The sequence below is a fragment of the Pleurodeles waltl genome, chromosome 1_1 (genome assembly GCF_031143425.1).
Source record: "Pleurodeles waltl isolate 20211129_DDA chromosome 1_1, aPleWal1.hap1.20221129, whole genome shotgun sequence".
Taxonomy (NCBI): Eukaryota; Metazoa; Chordata; class Amphibia; order Caudata; family Salamandridae; genus Pleurodeles; species Pleurodeles waltl.
Genome location: NC_090436.1, coordinates 554,681,106 through 554,695,381, shown reverse-complemented (window position 1 = coordinate 554,695,381; position 14,276 = coordinate 554,681,106).

Sequence of the window (14,276 nt, the reverse complement as noted above, 5' to 3'; positions counted from 1 at the left end):
CAAACACTGGCACCACACTTCAGTCCAGAAGCACACACACAGCCAACTCACAGATGCACACCCAAAAGCCACTGCCTCCACTGTCTCCCCTCTTCCTCCTCCCTCACAATCACATCACCACTCACACCGGCATGCACTGCATCAACAGTCACAGATCCTGCCACCTGTACAGCCTTGCTCACCGTCACCACAACAGCTGACCCGCAGAGATGCACCCCACACACCACATGCCCAGTCACAACCACCACCATCACCACCTCATGCAGCACACCCACTTCACTTGGAGACACCACAACATTCATCCACACATCCTGTTTGTCCTCCCCTAACCTGTCTGCCCCCTCCAAAGACACAAAAACGCTCTGACTCAAACCCCCAACAGTCATCGTCCTCACACGCACACTGTCCATGCACCTGCACCCAAGTCCAGCACACCTCCTCCTTCAACAACCACTCCCTCTACCTCCACTCCCATAGCTCCTCCCACAACCCACCCCATTGGTCCTAAGAAGCTTTTCCTTTCCCCCTTGATCTCTTCCCCCCCCCAACCCCCATGTCCTGCCCATGAGAGAAAGGTCCCACCCTCCCAACCCAGTACCTCCAGCCACAAATCGACTCCTGTTCCTCCGCCAAAGACTTTGCTGCTACTAAGGGGCACAAGAGTGGCACTCCGGCCCCCCACCTCAAGCCCACTCCTCCACCCCCTAAACGGAAGGGTGAAGACCCACCCCCTCCCAAACCCAATCCAAGGACCCCCCTCCCAAAAAGAACCCCTCACCCCCAGAGGTGCCTTCATATTTACAACACGATGCCCCTGCCCCTTGGAGTGATTGGGCTGTCAGGAGTCAAGTTGGACCTTGGAAGTTGCCCTGTGGCTAATGGCTGACATTGGACTGGCCAATGGCCCTTTGTATATAGTTGCCTCAATTGTTGAGAGCGCAGGTCCAGCGAAATACAGAGGCTGGACCTATGATATATAACATGGCTTTCTTTACTTCTGGCTGATGTTGCTGTTGTTAACTCTGCAGATTGTTCTGGGTGTGTGGTGTGTTTGTATGGTGTGTGTTGTGCATGTGTGTGTCACTCCCCCCTCCCTCCCTTGTGTGCTAGGCAGCTGTACTCACCGACGTCGTCTTTGTCGGCATTGGTGCTCCTCGACGGCCATCGCGTGTTACAGCATCAAGAAGACTTCCAGTTCTGGTTTCATGGCGGCTGCTGACTCCTCTGTGTCCCTGCGGGTGATTGTCTCCTTTTATACGATGTGTTTCCACCACGATTTTGGGGGCATTGCTACTGCCCCGGAAATCCTGGCGGTCTACTATATCATAATATGGTTGGTGGATCCTTGTCTTCTGCCTGCCTAGAGACGGCTACTGCTGTGTTCAGTGTTCATACCGCACTGACGGTTGGGGTGGGTCATTGGCTGTCTATGGGAGGGATCACTGCCATGGTCATAATTTGGTGGTCATTAGTGCCAGCATGGCGACGGTACCACTCCCATCACCAGTGTGGCGGTTAGCTCACCACCAATGTCATAATGACCACCATAGTATTTTGCTTAGCCAACTGTAATTTTATATGCAATTGTACCTGTATGACTACATGCCGGATGGTAACTTTGAAGAAAGTTTCACTTGATACAATAAGCATAAGTTAGTTATGGTGACAAGCCAATAATAATAAAGGCAATATGCCTGAGCGTTTACTGTAAAAAGTTACAATAAAGGCAGTTGGACTGACGTACTGATTGTGAAAAGCATTTGTGAAAGTCAATAGGCATTTAAGGACTGATTGCTACTACTCTAAATGAAAGACTACAGTTTTTTTGTTACATGGAATCTCATAGATCACCTTAGTAGGCAAGGGCTTTGGTGTTGGTTAACCCTCTGACAAACCATGATTATAAAATATTTGCACTGCGAAAATCAATTGTAGTTTTGAATACATTTGAAATGTGTGACTATGCCTGATGGTTGCTTTGCAGGAAAGCTTATTCTCTGTACAATAGACCTGAGTTGCTTATGGCAACAATACAATGATAACATTTATAGGTTTGAATTGTGTGCAAGGAAATGTTATCTCTGATCTCACCAACACTCTCTATCACTCCTTCTCACCGGATGCAGTGGAAGCAAGTGAAACCACAGGCTCTCAAACTGTGCTGACAACATAGACCCCTAAGGAAAACGTCAAAGAATCAACAGAGCAAAACACCCAAATGGGTTATGACCGACCTACAGGAATCCTAGCGCTCCTGCAGATGGCTGGAATGTAAATGGAGGATAGCAAATCAACCGAAGACCACACAACCAACATAAATGCAGTCATCACACACCAGCAGAACATCAGAGCTGCCAAAAAAGCCACCTTTCAAGCACACCTCAACAACAGCGCTCACAATAGCAAAGAGCTATTCGCCATCATCAAAGAGCTCACAAACCCTGGGACAGACACCTCTTCCATACCTCCCTCCCATGACCTCTGCAACGACCTCGCCACCTTCTTTCACCGTAAGATCCAGGATATCTACGAAGGCTTCAGGAACCAAACCCATCTCTCTGTTCCCTTTCCCAGTCAAGGTAACAGAGAAAGCTGTCAACCAGCAACTCACCTTATTCCTCAAGACACACTGTATCCTAGACCCATCCCAGTCCAGATTTAGAAGCTACCACAGCACTGAAACCACGCTCTTAGCAGCCACTAATGACATACACATCATACTGGCCCGCGGAGACACAGCAGCACTCATCCTCCTCAACCGCTCCACTGCATTTGACCCTGTCTCCCACTCCACCCTCTACAACAGACTGCACTACGCCGGCATCCAAGACAAAGCCCTGGATTGGATCAAGTCCTTCCTCACTGGAAGAACACAGAGGGTCAGACTACCGCTGTCCGTGTCAGAACCTAAAGACACCTGATGCGGAGTGTCCCAAGGATCTTCACTTTTCAAGATCTACATGGCCCCGCTTGCCAAGATCTCCAAACAACATGAGCTAAACAGAGTCTCCTACACTGAAGACACCCAACTGATCCTCTCTCTATCCGAGGACTGAGCTCAAGCCTAGAGGAATTTCCACAACGGGATGAGAGCATCGCCGCTTGGATGGAGGCCAGCTGCCTCAAGCTCAACTTGGACAAGACAGAGATCCTAATGTTAGGTTCCACCCCTTCTGCCTGGAATGACTCCTGGTGGCCCAACGCTCTGGGTAACACACCCACCCCCACTGACCATGCGTGCAACCTGGGCATCATCCTGGACTCCTCTCTATCAATGACCTGTAAGTGAATGCCATCTCTTCGTCATGCTTTCACACCCTCTGACTCCTGCCGAAGATTTTTAAATGGATTTCCCCCAACCCCCCAGACACGAGGAAGACAGTCACCCATGCACTCATCACTAGTAAACTGGACTATGGCAGTGCACTCTATGCCGGCATCACCTAGAAACTTCAATCAAGACTGCAGCAGCCAGACTCATCCTGGACATCCCCCGACACAGTTGTATCTCCTCCCACCTCAGAGACCTACACTGGGTCCGAGTCAACAAGCGCATCACATTTAAACTCCTGATCCACACCTACAAGGCATTGGACACATAGGAACGGCATACCTCAACCACCACCTCACCTTCTAAGTGCCCAAGAGACGTCTCTGTTCCTCCCAGCTCATCCTTGCGGCCTACCCCAAGATCCAGAAAAGTACAGCAGGCAGAAGATCGTTCTCCTACCTAGCAGCCCGAACATGGAACGCACTACCTCTCAAGCTCAGGCATACTGCATCACTGAAGCAGTTCAGGAAGGACCTCAAGACCTGGCTCTTCGACTGAGCAGCACGCCCACATACAGCGCCTACAGACCCTCAGGGTGATACAACTCCTTGATTGATTGATTGATTGATTGATTGATGCCATAGATCTGGCCTGTTTATTATAAAAAGGTTATTACTAAGGCAGTAGGCCTGGCTTGTTTACTGTGAAAAGCATACAGTAAAGCCAGTAGGCCACTAACAGTGGATTTTTTTTATATTATGTTGCAGTCTGGAGAAGGGTATTTGGTTACATATAAGCACACAGATTACCAAATAGGTAAGAGTTATTGTGTTGGTTACCCACTATGGTAAATCCTGGAAGTAGAATGTCACTGTGATGACTCTTGTTAGGCACTATTGAGAGAGACTCTATATTGTTTTGACAACTGTAATTTTGTACATATTTGTAATTTTATCCATGTATGCCTGATGATTGCCAGCTTCTGGGTATTTCTGTATTCCTGAGTTGTAAATAGTTTGAAGTATTTAGTAAAGGCCTGGCAATTTCCTTAGTTTGGATCTGTTTGTAATGAATGGGTATGAAAAAGCATGTAGGGCGTACTTACTTATTGTGCTAAAAGCAAACAACTTTTAATGGTGGGTTGTTAAGCCTGTTGAAATGCATTTTCTTACATGGACTCTTGCGTATTATTGTAGTAGGCAATTGTTTTGATGCTGGTGACCCGCCTGAACAAACCATTACGATAGACGATTTGCACTATGGTTCTCCTTATAAGGCTCTATTAGTAGGGATTTTGTATTGTTTTGACAACACAAAATGCTTATAAAATGTAGAATTGTGTTACAGTATACTTGATGGTTATCTTGAGAGAAGGCTTGTGTGCCAACGCAGTAGGTCTAAGTTGCATATGGTGACAAGCAAAATGATAAAGGCACAGGCTTTATTGTTTATAACTAAAGGTGATGATAAAGGCAGTAGGCCTGATGTTTGAGAAAAGCATATGTTAAAGTCAATAAACATTAAGGAGTATATTGTATTACTCTGTATTAAAGCATACAGACAGGTATTTTGCTATATGGAATCTCACAGATTACCATAGTATTCAAGCACTGTTATGTTGCCCTCCTCCCCCTAATAAGCAGTGAGTATGGAAGATTTGTACAGTCACAATTTTTGTTAGGCCCCCCTTTAGGAGAGATAGTATTTTGCTTTGTCAACTGTAATTTTGTATACTGTTTCATTGTATGACTAGGTGCCTGCTGAGTGTCTTGTGAAAAGCTTATGCTCAGTACAAGAAGCCTCCATTGGTTAAGTTGTGATAACACCTACAGGACGGACTGCTTCACTAGGAAAAATATTTATATTGCCATGGACCTGAACTCTTTTTTTGAAAAATTGTAATAAACTTATAAGACTTGATATGCTGAATGTGAAAAGTAGATGTTAAAATCAACAGGCCTTTAGGGATGGATAATAAATTCTCTTTATTAAAGCCTACAGACAGATATTTTGTTACATGAAATATCAAATTACCTTTATAGGAAATTATATTGGTGTTGGTTACTACCTCCGACAAACCCTAGGGGGAGTAGATTTGCACTGTTATAATACTTCTTAGATTTATTTCTTAGAGGTCTGCGAGAACGTTGTTCTAAAACAAATTATTAAATTGAGGGGCTGTGGGTCAACTCTGTTCTGCCATTGGTCTGTCTGAGTGTCATTTCTATTCTTCTTCCATCCAAGACAGAAAACTTCATGGGGTAATGGTTCTGGATGCATCAGTGATTGACTCTTTTGCCCTGCAAATGATGGCCTTTTCTGATCACATGGGTACATCAACCTGAAAGTGAGTGCTCAGGGCTAGTCGGTCCACCCTTTAGCTTTATAAGATTTTTCTGTTATAGATCCCCTATAATTTCTGTTTCTCATCTTTTTACTTTAATGTTTCTTAAGAAGATACTACAGCTCTACGGACAGTACTAACTGGTTGATTGCTTGCAGCTCATTTCATCTGCAGTGCACCACATTACACATAGCCTCTAAACTAGGTGATTATTATGGACTGCTGTTGTCCGTATTGTAACAACGTGTTACCATTCCAAGATGACCAACACGTTGATTCTAAATGTGAAGGCCATGCTTGAACTTTAAAACACTGATAGACTATGTTCAATGCCTTTGCAAGATGGATGGATAGCGTTGTTATTTCAAACATATGCCTGCTGTGTTTAGAAGGCAGAATGTTTTCTTTTTTTCTACTTGTATAATTTTAATTTATCTTGCATATGTTGTTGAGTCTGTCTAGCTGTGTTGAATGGAAGGATGAGTCAGTGGATTGTTCACTGGATGCATGATTCCAAGGTGAGTGTACTATAACTTATTTAGGCCCTCATTACGACCCTGGCGGTCGGTGTTAAAGCAGCATTAATACCGCCAACAGGCCGGCAGTAAACAAAATGGGATTTCGACCCTGGTGGTAATCACCATCACAGACAGCCACTTTAGCATACCGACCGCCAGGGTGGTAACAGCCGCTGGGCTGGAAACTTCGGTCTCCAGCCCGGCGGCCATCGCAATCCTACCCTCGGGATTACGACCCGGCCTACCAGCATTGTTTCGTGGCAGTCACAATATGCGTAGATGGCTAGTAGCCATGGCGGTGGCATGTTGGCGGCCGTCGCCGTGGCAGTAGGTGGTAGTTACCGCCAAAGTTATAATGAGGGCCTAAGAGTCTAAACCTATCAGTGACCCAAAAGGCATTTTCAGTCATACTCCACCTCAATTGGTATTGCCAGTAATTGTTGTATGTGAGTGTTTGAAAGTGGTTTATTAGTTGGGGAAGTCGGTATGTAAAACAATAAAAATTCCACCCAAAAAATCTAAAACTCAAGAAAAAAATTAAAACAAGGATTAATATCAGGGTAAAATCTGATATGATTTTTTTAGATTTAAATTTAAAAAGAGCAGAGAGACAACTAAGTGCATATGGGTGCTATTGACCAGGGCTTAGTCAAAGGTTCAAGCTGTTCGTGATGCACCGGAGGCCACTGAAGTCTAGTGGGTTAACCCATACAAATATTTTACCTTCCCACTGAGTCATTTTTATGAAATTAAAAATCCTCCAGGGGTGCCAAGTCAAAGGCTGTAACTGACAAAGCCCTCTTGCACTCAGATAGATGTTGGATGAGCTCCAGCTGCAGTTGTTGGTTTTGGCAAGAAAATCTCTGATCAGGAACATTATGGCTCTCATTACAACCCTGTACATTTTTTTTTTAAATCAAGACCATGGCGGAAACCGCGAACATAGACAGCCACTTTAACACTCCGAACGCCACAGCGATAGAAACAAACACCGCAGCGGTAACTGTCAACAGACAGGCGGAACACAATGTACCACCCACACTATTACAAGAGTCCTATCCGCCACCTTTTCCGGGGTGGGACCAACGCTATCAAAAGCACGGCGGAAACAGAAATTGGACTGGAATCCACTCACTTGACGAAGCCCAACCAGGACGCCATGGAGCCCGAACTACAGGTCCTGCCCATGCTGCTCTTCCTCCTCTTGTATCAGGAGCAGGAAAGACGCCGTCGACGACCACGGTGAGTACTGCCCCTTCAACACAGGGGAGGGTGGGAGGGAAAGAGAGTGACACACACATGCAACACGCAATACCCCCAACCCCACCCTCACCCACAACACCATACACACAAATACATGCCGTAACATTACATATACACCCCCTCACCCCCTGGAAGAACGCAAGGACAAAAGGAAATGGTTGTAACAAGTGTAATCAATAAAATCAGATAGGGCAATTTCAAAAATCAGTATATATATATATATGTACACCAACTACACAAGTCCGGATATTAATCAAACATCATCCATGGATCAGTGTCCCAAAATGCATGGGCGAACCCCACATAAGATACCTGACTCGAAACGAAGAGAACCCTGCAGGGGCATCAGATGGAAAATAAACAGGCACGTCAGAAGGAGGGGGAGGAGGGGCACCTCATCCGGATGAATGCACGACACCACTGCTCCACGAGGGGGCTCCATGCCCACTGCTGTATCCTGGGGAGTGCAAAGCCACAGTCTCTCAAGTCCCTCCAGTGGGTGGTTTGCCCCTGCTTTATCCTGGGGAGTGCAAAGCCACAGTCTCTCAAGTCTCTCCAGTGGCTGGTTTGCCCACTGCTTTATCCTGGGGAGTGCAAAGCCACAGTCTCTTAAGTCTCTCCAATGGGTGGTTTGCCCGCTGCTTCATCCTGGGGAGTGCAAAGCCACAGTCTCTTAAGTCTCTCCAGTGGGTGGTTTGCCCACTGCGTTATCCTGGGGAGTGCAAAGCCACAGTCTCTCAAGTGGATAACAGTCTCCACTGGTTCTGGAGGGGGCATTGTGCCCAGAGTGCTTCATCCTGCCAAGGACTGAGGTAGTGGATGTGAATCTCCACTGGTTCTGGAGGGGGCTTTGAGCCCAGAGTGCCTCATCCTGCCAAGGACTGAGGAAGTGGATGTATCTCTCCACTGGTTCTGGAGGGGGCTTTGTGCCCATAGTGCTTCATCCTGGCAAGGACTGAGAAAGTGGATGCATTTCTCTACTGGTTCTGTAGGGGGCTTTGTGCCCAGAGTTCTTCATCCTGCCAAGGACTGAGGAAGTGGATGCATTTCTCCACTGGTTCTGGAGGGGGCTTTGTGCCCAGAGTGCTTCATCCTGCTAAGGACTGAGGATGTGGATGTATCTCTCCACTGGTTCTGGAGGGGGCTTGGTGCCGAGAGTGCTTCACATGCAGTGTGGCAGGTCCTATTCCCTCACCTGGGTATGTGTGCCACGAGATTGCTTGGGAAAAGGTAGCATGATACACCATGGAGGCAGAGACACACTCGACCCTGCTGCGACTCCGCCTGCCACCTGCCACCTGCCACCTGCTGGTCCAAACAGTGCTGGGAGTCATGCATCATGGACGCTGGGCAGGTTCCAGGACATCTCCTGCAGCCTCCGACGGATGCCAACTGGGGATGATTGCCATGTCAGCTGTGGTGGCACTGTCTCAGCATGTCACAGGGCTGGTGGCGGTGCTTGCGGCAGTGTCGGTGGCAGAGGTGCTGCTGGTGGTGCATGTGTCTGCACCTTTTGAGGGACACAGCAGGACGTCTCCTGCAGCCTCGGACGGCTGCCCACTGGGGATGATGCTGGGGACTGTTGCTGAGGCAGCAGACGTGCAAGTGGCGGCGCTGGTGGCGGTGCAGGTGGTGGTGCAGGTGGCGGTGTCCACAACCACCGTACAGGTTGATGTACGGGTTGTCAGAAGGGGAGACGCGGTCCCTCAGCCGGAGCCACCGTGCCCTGTCCTGACCTGCTCTTTGGCTTGTGTCCCTTCCCCACCTTGGATGTTGCTGCTGGTGTCTTGCCACTGTCCCCTTTTGGTTTGCAGGAGCCCTTGCTTGCTAGTAGGTGCGGCTTCTCCCCCCGGCATGTGGGCACCTTCTTCTCCTTGGCTGGTGGCGGAATGGTGTGTTCCTTGGCCTCGCTAGGTGGCACACTGTCACCCCTGATGGGTGGCGCCCGTGATGAGACTGGACTTGCTGTGAGCACCATGCTTGGGGATTTGGTGGCTGAGGTGCTGGGCTGGGACCTGGACAGCCTGGCCCTAGGGGAAGGACGGGGAGGGGGAGGTGTAGGGAAGAGGTCAATGTTAGCCAGGAAAAGTTTCTTACACACACTGGGACGGGAAGATGGAGGGGGTTTGGGTGTGAAGGAAGAAGTAGTGGTTGTAGGAGGTGTACGTTTGCTGAATTTGGGTGAAGGTGCATGGGCCGGAGGCTGTTGTGAGGTGGATGACTGTTGGGTGGGTTTGTGCCTGCGTTTGTGTACTTTGGGAGGAGGGCTCACAGACACACTGGGAGAGGACACAGGGGATGTGTGAATGGAAGTAGGGGTGGTGAGTGCACGTTAGCGGTGTGTGGTGATGGGTGTGCTGGTGATGGAGGTAGTGGATGAGGATATAGTGCATGCAGGTGTGAGTGGAGACGAGACAGGGAGGGAGGAGGAGTATGTGGAGGAGGGGGACACAGTGGAGGCATTGGATGTTGGTGTGTCTGCATGGGTATGGTGCTTGTGTGAGTGCCGGTGGGATGTGTGGTGCTTATGTTTGCTATGTCCACTCTTGTGTGTTGAGGAGTGTGCATGCTGGTCTGATGGTGTGCTTGGGATAGACAGAGGTACAGGGGATTGGGTCTGGGTGGAGGAAGACAGAAGAGACACATGGTCAGTGTATGCAACACCACTACCGTTGGCGGACACAACACACAGGCATGTCCCAGCCAATGTTCTCTAACGTGTTGTCCAGAGTGTTGTCTGCCCTGCTGAAACACATGCGCAGCTACATCGTTTTCCCTCAAGTGGAGGATTTGCCCACAGTGAAAGGTGACTTCTATGCCCTGGGACATATCCCCAACATCATTGGTGCCACTGATGGTACACATGTGGCATTTGTGCCCCCCCCGCTGGAACGAACAGGTGTACAGAAACCGGAAAAGCTACCATTCCATGAATGTGCAGAGGGTGTGTTTGGCAGACCAGTACATCTCCCATGTGAACGCCAAGTGTCCTGGCTCAGTGCATGACGCCTACATTTTGAGGAATAGCAGCATCCCTTATGTGATGGGGCAACTCCAGAGGCACCAGGTGTGGCTAATAGGTGAGCCTAAGGTCCCAATACAGTTGGCATAGGTGTCTGGGTATGGGAGATTCGCTAATGTTTAGAGTATGTCTAACAGTTGTCCCTCGATATTTGCAGGGGACTCTGGTTACCCCAACCTGTCATGGCTACTGACCCCAGTGAGGAATCCCAGGACAAGGGCAGAGGAATGCTACAATGAGGCACATGAGCGAACTAGGAGGATAATCGAGCGCACCTTCCTCCTCCTCAAGGCCATATTCCGGTGCCTCTGTCAACATCAGGACAGTGAGCACTCTACGGGCGACAAAAATGCAAAAACAAAGCCTTTATGCAAAAGCATAATTCATGCATTGTGTTTATATGCAGTATGTTAACCTTTTGCATTGCAGAGTTTAACCTTGAAAAACACTATTAATTATGTTTGCAATAACTGTTCATTTGCAAGGTATTGCTGCAGGCTTACTGAGTCTGTTAAGGTGTGATCCCTTTCTAGGACCTTCTAGAAACTTTCCCTGCAGCATGACTGGGTGTGGTTTGTGGGCTGGGCCAGACTCTATATAAGGGAGCCAGCCCAGCTCCACGTGCTCACTATTCAGAGGTCCCGGTGCAGAGCAGCAGCAACTTCCTGAGCTCCTGTTCCGGAGGCCTACCTTGATGTTCCAGGCCTGCCCTGCATTATATTGGTGATCCCTTAGCAGGGCGGTAAGGCGGAGGCTGGGCTGGGCCCCCTGAACCCGTTCTCAAAGACTCTCGAGTTTTGGGCCTACTTGTGAAACTTTCAGAGTGCGCGATTCATTGCTCTTATGTAAAAGTTGTCATTCAGATCGGCAACAGCTTGCGCGATCATTTTGTGGCATTTGCATATTCTTGTTCGAATCGGCATTGTGCGCGATTCATTTCCAGCATGTAAAACTTGATGTTCAGATCGGCAACAGCTTGCGCGATCATTTCGTGGCATTTGCATATTCTTGTTCGAATCGGCATTGTGTGTGATTCATTTCCAGCATGTAAAACTTGATGTTCAGATCGGCAACAGCGTGCAAGATCATTTCATGGCATTTGCGTATTCTTGTTCGAATTGGCAGTGTGCGCGATTCATTTCCAGCATGTAAAACTTGATGTTCAGATCGGCATCAGCGTGCGCAATCATTTCATGGCAATAAAAAAAAAATACAACTTTGGTTTGTTGTGTTTGTTGAAGTGCACACATTTATCCTGAGCTTTTGGATTTTCTGTGAAGATGCAAAATTGAAAATGTGACATTCTTTGTGCATATTAAGTCCCTAGTACAATTCCTATTGTTTTCCAGGGAATGTTTCAGATAGTCTTTTGTCCTCATGTAAAAGAGCAATGTTTGTTCTGAAACAATATTCTAGAAGGTTCTTCTAGACAGTATGTGATATTTAATGAAAAGCTCATATGAAACATTGTATTAACCCATTCTTGATTTTTTCCAGGCACCCAGATTTCTTGAGGTCTAGTTATAGTCACTTCTTAGGTTATCCATGGTTACAGTATGAAAACTCTTAGAACCATAGTCTATTGAAAGTCAATGTGATTATATATTGATATTCTGTCGTTTAACCTTTTGCTTCCTACAGGTCTCCTTCCCAGTTGTTCCCTACCTAATCCCCTTTTCCCCCACTTGGACTCTCAGGCTCTGTGATAGTTCTATCAGAGCTTTGGAGCTGTCTAGTGGTGGACATGTTGGGAACGTGCACAGGCCCGATGATCTGGTCTCCCTGACAGCCTCCATCTGACAGGTGGATCCCTATACTAATCACCGAAGAAGGTGTGCCAGATCATCGTGGCCTGTTGTATGTTGCACAACCAAGTTTTGCGACACCAGGTGCCTTTTTTGCAGGAGGATGGGCATGATGCTGGTCTTGTGGCAGCTGTGGAGCCTGTGGACAGTGATGAAGAGGAGTCAGAAGACGAAGATGTTGACAACCGAAACAACATCATTATGCAATACTTTCAGTGAGACACAGGTTAGAAGATGGAACTGCTTCCCACATATCATACTATTGTAGGACCTAGCATAAGTCTGCCTTTGTAAATCTGTTTATGGACCCTGACTTGTCACTTTGGCTTTCCATTTCACAGATCTGGGTCCCCATTTGGGCCCTCTGCTATGTTTGCTCCTGGCCTACAGCTGTGTAACATTAGTATGTGAACAAGTACATTGACATTGCTATATTTCAGAGATTTTGCTATTACACATGTGTGAAAGCACAGACTGACTCCAGATTGTTTTGTGATTCAAGGGTGTTTATTTCTGTGCAAATAAGTGGAGGGGGTGTGAAATGGGCTGGGGTGATGATGGAGGAATGTCCATGGCAGAGTTCAGTCTCTTGATCTCACAGGTGCATTGTCCAATGGGGCATAGGAAGTGCAGCAATGACAGTTTAAGGTGGGCAGGGTGACAAAGTGGGGCAGAAGGGTGACATTCAGGAGGGTCTTATTTCCTGGCTGGGGTCTTGGCAATGTTCTCTGCCTGGATCTCAGGGACCGTTTGTGGGGTGGTTCTCCTTCTGCAGGGGGTGGGGTGCTGGTGGCCTGTTGTTCCGGTCGCAGTGCATCCAGTCCACTAGTGCCGGCGGAGGTGGAGGGCTGTTCATCGTCCAGGCTAGTGTCAGGGGCTTGTTGGTGTGCCACTGTGTCCCTCATGGTGTTGACAAGGTCTGCCAGCACCCCTGCAATGGTGACCAGGGTAGTGTTAATGGACTTCAACTCCTCCCTGATCCCCAGGTAGTGTTCCTCCTGCAGCCACTGGGTCTCCTGAAACTTGGCCAGTACCTTGCCCATAGTCTCCTGGGAATGGTGGTAAGCTCCCATGATGTTGGAGAGTGCCTCGTGGAGTGTCGGTTCCCTGGGCCTGTCCACCCCCTGTCGCACAGCAGTCCTCCCAGCTTCCCTTGTCGCGTGGGCTCTCATTATCCTAAATGAGACTACTGGATTTCTAGGCAGCAGGATCGATAACAGTGTGGGGGACTGAGTCTGACCCACGTGTAAGGAACTCTGTCACCCTAAATCCGGCTTTTGCTCCGGCTAACTAGCAGTGCCTCATTTCTCCCACGGGGAAGAGATGATTGGGCAGCTGAGCGCATGACATCTTTGGAACTTCTCAGGGAAGTCGTGGTCACTCAGATCCAAACCAACTCTCTCATTTACAGTATGATCTTATATACAAATGACAAAGGCAGTATAAGTTTTATATAATGTTTTAATAAAACAACTGCATTTTAGATAATAAGGCGTGAGCCGCAATAACCAGAACCATGCAACACAGTAGGATTGAAATAGTCACCAGGAGAGTAAAACATAAGAACAAAGCTATCATCGTGTCTATTAGTTCCTACTCTCCCTCTGCTTGATTTATTTCGAGCACAGCATTTTAAGCTTCTAGCTTGCCTTTCTGAATCACTGGGGAGACATCAGCCCTCATACCTGAGCAAAGGCCTGTGATCTTGGTTCAGCATCTGCAACGAGGCAGTCAGCGTCTAGTTGTGGTTCCCTGGTCGGAATCTCCCTCTTGCGTGTATTGGGACAAGGAAGTGATTTTATAACTAACATGTCAGCGTGATCACAAAATGTCCCTACGCAGGAATGCCAAAGACTAAACTCCTACCACGTCTATCGGCAATGTACCAGACTGTATCCTTGACTGAAGCACAGAGTGAACAGGAATGTGTTATGGAGAACTCCAGTGCTGAAGTAGGCTAAACAGTGTGATATGAATAAAAAACAGACCGTAGAACTGGCTATTGGAAAAATAACAGTACGAAGCCTAATAAAAAGCATTTAGAGCAAAGTGC